Consider the following 4,793-nt stretch of genomic DNA (forward strand, 5'->3'; position numbering starts at 1 on the left):
TCGAGTTCGTAGTTTGCGCACCGTCTACCGATAAACTACTACCGTGGGTATACCCCAAGGTAGACTGCCGACCAGCTTTCGTCGACAGTGGCGCGCCAGGTAGGGGGTGTGCGTGCAACTTTTCCGGCGAACAAGATGGTCACGATCCCAGCTTCCGCGACCGTGCCTGAAGGCCTCACATTCACCGTCGGCCAGATCACGTGGACGACGTGCAGCGGCGGCCTCACGACCACGGTTTCGAAAGAGATCCAGATCCAATCTGAGATCACGCCGTCTCCGACCACACGCGTGACGGCACCAAGCGCCCGACCACCGTTCCCACTCTACAAGGGAAAGAAGATCGACTGCTCGGACCTTCTCCAAGCGCTTGATCGCGCTGACTCCAAGCTACTCGAAGTTTCCCAACTAATAGACGGAGTTCTGCGTCGGCCCGACCAAGCTGCTCCAGCGGATTTTTTCAAATCTCGCCGGCCAACTCGTGTCGCCACACACGAACGGCTGGGAACGTCTCTGACGATAACCTCAACACCCTCAGGACGATTCGTCGAGCTCAAGAAGGAAGATTATCCTTGCGGCCTGAACAACTCAGCCTCTGTTTACTCACAGCACACCCAATCCGTTTTCAGCAAGGCGGGTTGGTCGCCGACAAGGAACAATCGTCACTACGTCAACATGGTGACAATCCGAGAACTACGGGACGGCCAGGTTTCCGCACCAACTCAAGCACCGGTTCCGTCCCCATCGAGGTTATAAACACCGAAGACGAGGACTACGACCTGGATTTTCCTTCACACCCTCCGGGTTTCAACCGATTCCCGATATTCCCCCCCCCCCGGCGAGGGGATATTGTGTTCAATGTCAGCGCCGACGAACCGGTCGTTGATGGAGAAACAGATGACCAGAGGCAACTCCGCGAACAGCGCAACGCCGATCGCGCCCGACGACGCGCAGACGAGCAACAACAAATGCCACCAAATAATCTCAACGATGCCTTTGACATGGTCGGGGACCAGCCAGTCTACAAAACGCCAAGCGCCAACGTGGCTGTCGCCATGGCTAACCTAGATCGGCTTCCTGATACCCCCGAATGCCAGGGAGTCCGGACCAGCATCCGAGCACACCTGATCGCTGCAATGGGACAGACAGTCACTCTGCTCAAGAGAGTCCAGGACGTCTCTTATACGGAAGCCGCCTCCGACCAGACTAATCGTAGCCGGGCCTCACCCAGCAGGCGTCACCGCAGCCGCTCCCCCGACAACCGTCGAGGGGACTCACGGCGCGACGATGGTGGTCGGGACGCCGACGGTCGCCGCAAGCAGAACCGCGTACGCGGCCAAGAAGTAAATCAGCACAGGGATCTCCGCCACAACATCCCTCCCAAAGATGCCCGGGACCGCATCAACAGGCGCGCCGCAGAGAGAGCAGTCCACGAAAACCTGCGCCGCATCGAGTACGATGCAACGCACGGTCCTCCGGGCCTAAGACAGTTCTCCTCACACCTCCGCCAGGTCGTGTGGCCCCGCAATTTCAAGCTCGAAAAACTTAAAAAATACGACGGCAAGGAAAATCCAGAGAACTGGATCACCCTCTATGAAATCGCCATCCGATCAGCGGCAGGGGATGAGCACGTCATGGCTAACTACTTCCCCGTAGTCCTCGACCAGGCTGGTCATCAGTGGCTTCTCGGCTTGCCCGAGGACTCCTTCGACTCTTGGGAAGAGCTACGCCAGGCTTTCATCGACAACTTCATCGCCACATGCGAGCAGCCTGGAAAACAAGTATGACCTTGAAAGGATAAGGGACAGGAAGAACGAACCTCTGCGCGATTACATCCGACGATTCTCAGATATGCGCCTCAAAATCCCGAAGATTTCCCATGACGAGGCCATCTCAGCCTTCATCAAGGGCCTGCGTTTCCACGAAGCGCTGAGGAACAAGCTGTTGCGTAAACGTCCAACAACGGTAGCAGAGCTCCTCGCCACGGCCAAAAATTACGCCGATGCCGATGACGCAGAAAAACTAATCCGAGACGATGCGAGAGGTCCCGACCAGCCTCCCCGGCGAGATGACGGTCGTGGTCGCTACGACAGCAGAAACCACCGCCGCTCCGACAACCGCGATCACCGAGAGGGTTGGGATCGGCGGCGCGACAGCCGCGACGACTTCAGAGGAAAGCGCCCTGGCGACTACGACCACGAAGTAAATACGGTCAAACGCCCCAATGGACGACGGGACTACCAAGAAGACTACAACAAAACGTTGAAGGGACCATGCCAACTACATCCAAAGTCCAATCATACCATGGAAGAGTGCCGCGTCCTCAAAAGTATCTATACACGGCGGGCCGCCCAAGACGACTCCGCCAAGAAAAATAACAAGCGCGACGGCCACGACCACGAAGATGAGGACGAGGACCAAGATAGGGACCCCCGACACCAGTACGTTAGCCCCACTGACGTGGTCCACTCCATTTTTGGGGGCAAGGTCTCCATTGAATCTAAGCGAGAAAGAAAGCTGTTAAAGAGAGCTTGCCTCAACATAGACAGCACGGACGGGCTGATCGTAGACCCAAAATTCCCCCCGTGGTCCCACAGGGAGATCTCGTTCAGCAGGAAGGACCAGTGGGCCGCTATCCCAGAGCCGGGTCGTTTTCCCCTGATTCTGGACCCTTGCATCAACAGCATCAGATTCGAGCGCGTGCTCGTGGACGGGGGAAGCTCCATTGACATCCTCTTTCGCAACAGCCTGCCCGCCCTCAAGATATCTCCTGCACAACTAAAACCTTACGACGCCCAATTCTGGGGGGTTTTGCCAGGTCAAAGTTCAGTGCCTCTCGGACAGATAACATTGCCTGTCCAATTCGGCACACCCGACCACTTCCGGACGGAGTTCATCAACTTCGTAGTCGCGGATTTCGACGGGACCTATCACGCCATACTGGGCCGACCATCGCTGACAAAGTTCATGGCAGTCCCGCACTACTCATACCTAGTCCTTAAGATGCCCACGGAGAAGGGTGTCCTAACCGTCAGAGGCAACGTCTACACTGCGTACACCTGCGAAGAAGAAAGCTTCAAGATCACCGAGGCAATCGACCTCTCAATCCGCATGGCAGAAACAGCAAACCAAGCCGCACAGCTGCCTCCCGACCAGCTCCGACTACCCGAACAGGCGACAGCCAGGAAGAACTCAAAATCCAAGGAGTACAAAGAAGTGCAGCTGGTCGAAGGCAGCCCCGAGAAGACAGCCCTCATCGGGGCCAACCTGGATCCAAAATAGGCAGACGCGCTCGTCAGGTTTCTAAGGGACAACGTGAGCGTTTTCGCATGGAAACCCGCAGACATGCCCGGTGTCCCACGAAACCTGATCGAGCACTCCTTAAACGTCTCGAAGACCGCAAGACCAATCAAGCAAAAACTGCGACGGTTCGCTCGTGACAAAAAGGAGGCTATTAGGACAGAAATAACACGGCTTCTAGCAGCCGGATTCATAAAAGAAGTGTATCACCCCGATTGGCTCGCCAATCCGGTTGTTGTACGCAAAAAGAATAATGAATGGAGAATGTGCGTTGATTACACTGATCAAAATAAACACTGTCCTAAAGATCCTTTTGGTCTCCCTCGCATCGACGAGGTGGTCGACTCAACGGCCGGATGCGAACTCCTCTCCTTTCTAGACTGCTACTCTGGTTATCACCAGATCTCGCTAAAGGAAGAAGATCAGATCAAAACGTCTTTTATTACACCTTACGGCGCATACTGCTACACGACCATGTCTTTCGGACTCAAAAACGCCGGAGCCACTTATCAACGGGCCATCCAGCAATGCCTCCACGACGAGATTCGCGATGACCTCGTCGAGGCCTATGTAGACGACGTGGTCGTAAAAACAAGGGACGCGAGCACCCTAATCGACAACTTAGACCGAACTTTCAAGGCGCTCAACAGGTACAAGTGGAAGCTCAACCCCAAGAAGTGCATTTTCGGCGTTCCTTCCGGTCTACTGCACGGCAACGTCGTCAGTCGCGACGGCATACGACCAAACCCTTCAAAAGTCAAAGCCGTACTCGACATGCGACCACCGAAGAACGTCAAGGATATTCAGAAGCTAACCGGATGTATGGCCACCCTCAGTCGTTTTATCTCAAGGCTGGGAGAAAAAGGCCTCCCTTTCTTCAAACTATTGAAAGCGTCAGAAAAATTTTCTTGGACAGAGGAAGCCGACGCTGCGTTCACTCAGCTTAAGACCTTCCTCACTTCACCACCTGTCCTCACAGCGCCTCAGCCCAATGAAGACCTACTTCTTTACATTGCTGCAACCGACAGGGTTGTTTCCACGGCAATAGTGGTCGAGCGAGATGAACCAGGTCACGCCTACAAGGTCCAGAGACCCGTTTACTTCATAAGTGAAGTCTTAAACGAGTCCAAGGCTAGGTATCCACAAATACAGAAGCTTATATACGCCATTCTGATAACGTTAAGAAAGCTGAAGCACTACTTCGACGGCCATCGAGTCCTGGTGACAACCAGTTTCCCTCTCGGGGACATCCTGTGCAATAAAGACGCCAATGGCAGAATCGTGAAATGGGCGATGGAATTGTGCCCATTTTCCCTGGAGTTCCAGAGCCGAACTACGGTCAAGTCCCAGGCCCTGGTCGATTTCATTGCTGAATGGACGGATCTCAATGAGCCTCCCGTTCCCGATGTCTCAGACCACTGGTCAATGTTCTTTGATGGGTCCTTGAACATCAACGGTGCCGGCGCTGGGATACTGTTCGTATCACCCAACAAGGA

The sequence above is a fragment of the Sorghum bicolor genome, chromosome 8, assembly GCF_000003195.3.
Source record: "Sorghum bicolor cultivar BTx623 chromosome 8, Sorghum_bicolor_NCBIv3, whole genome shotgun sequence".
Classification (NCBI taxonomy): domain Eukaryota; kingdom Viridiplantae; phylum Streptophyta; class Magnoliopsida; order Poales; family Poaceae; genus Sorghum; species Sorghum bicolor.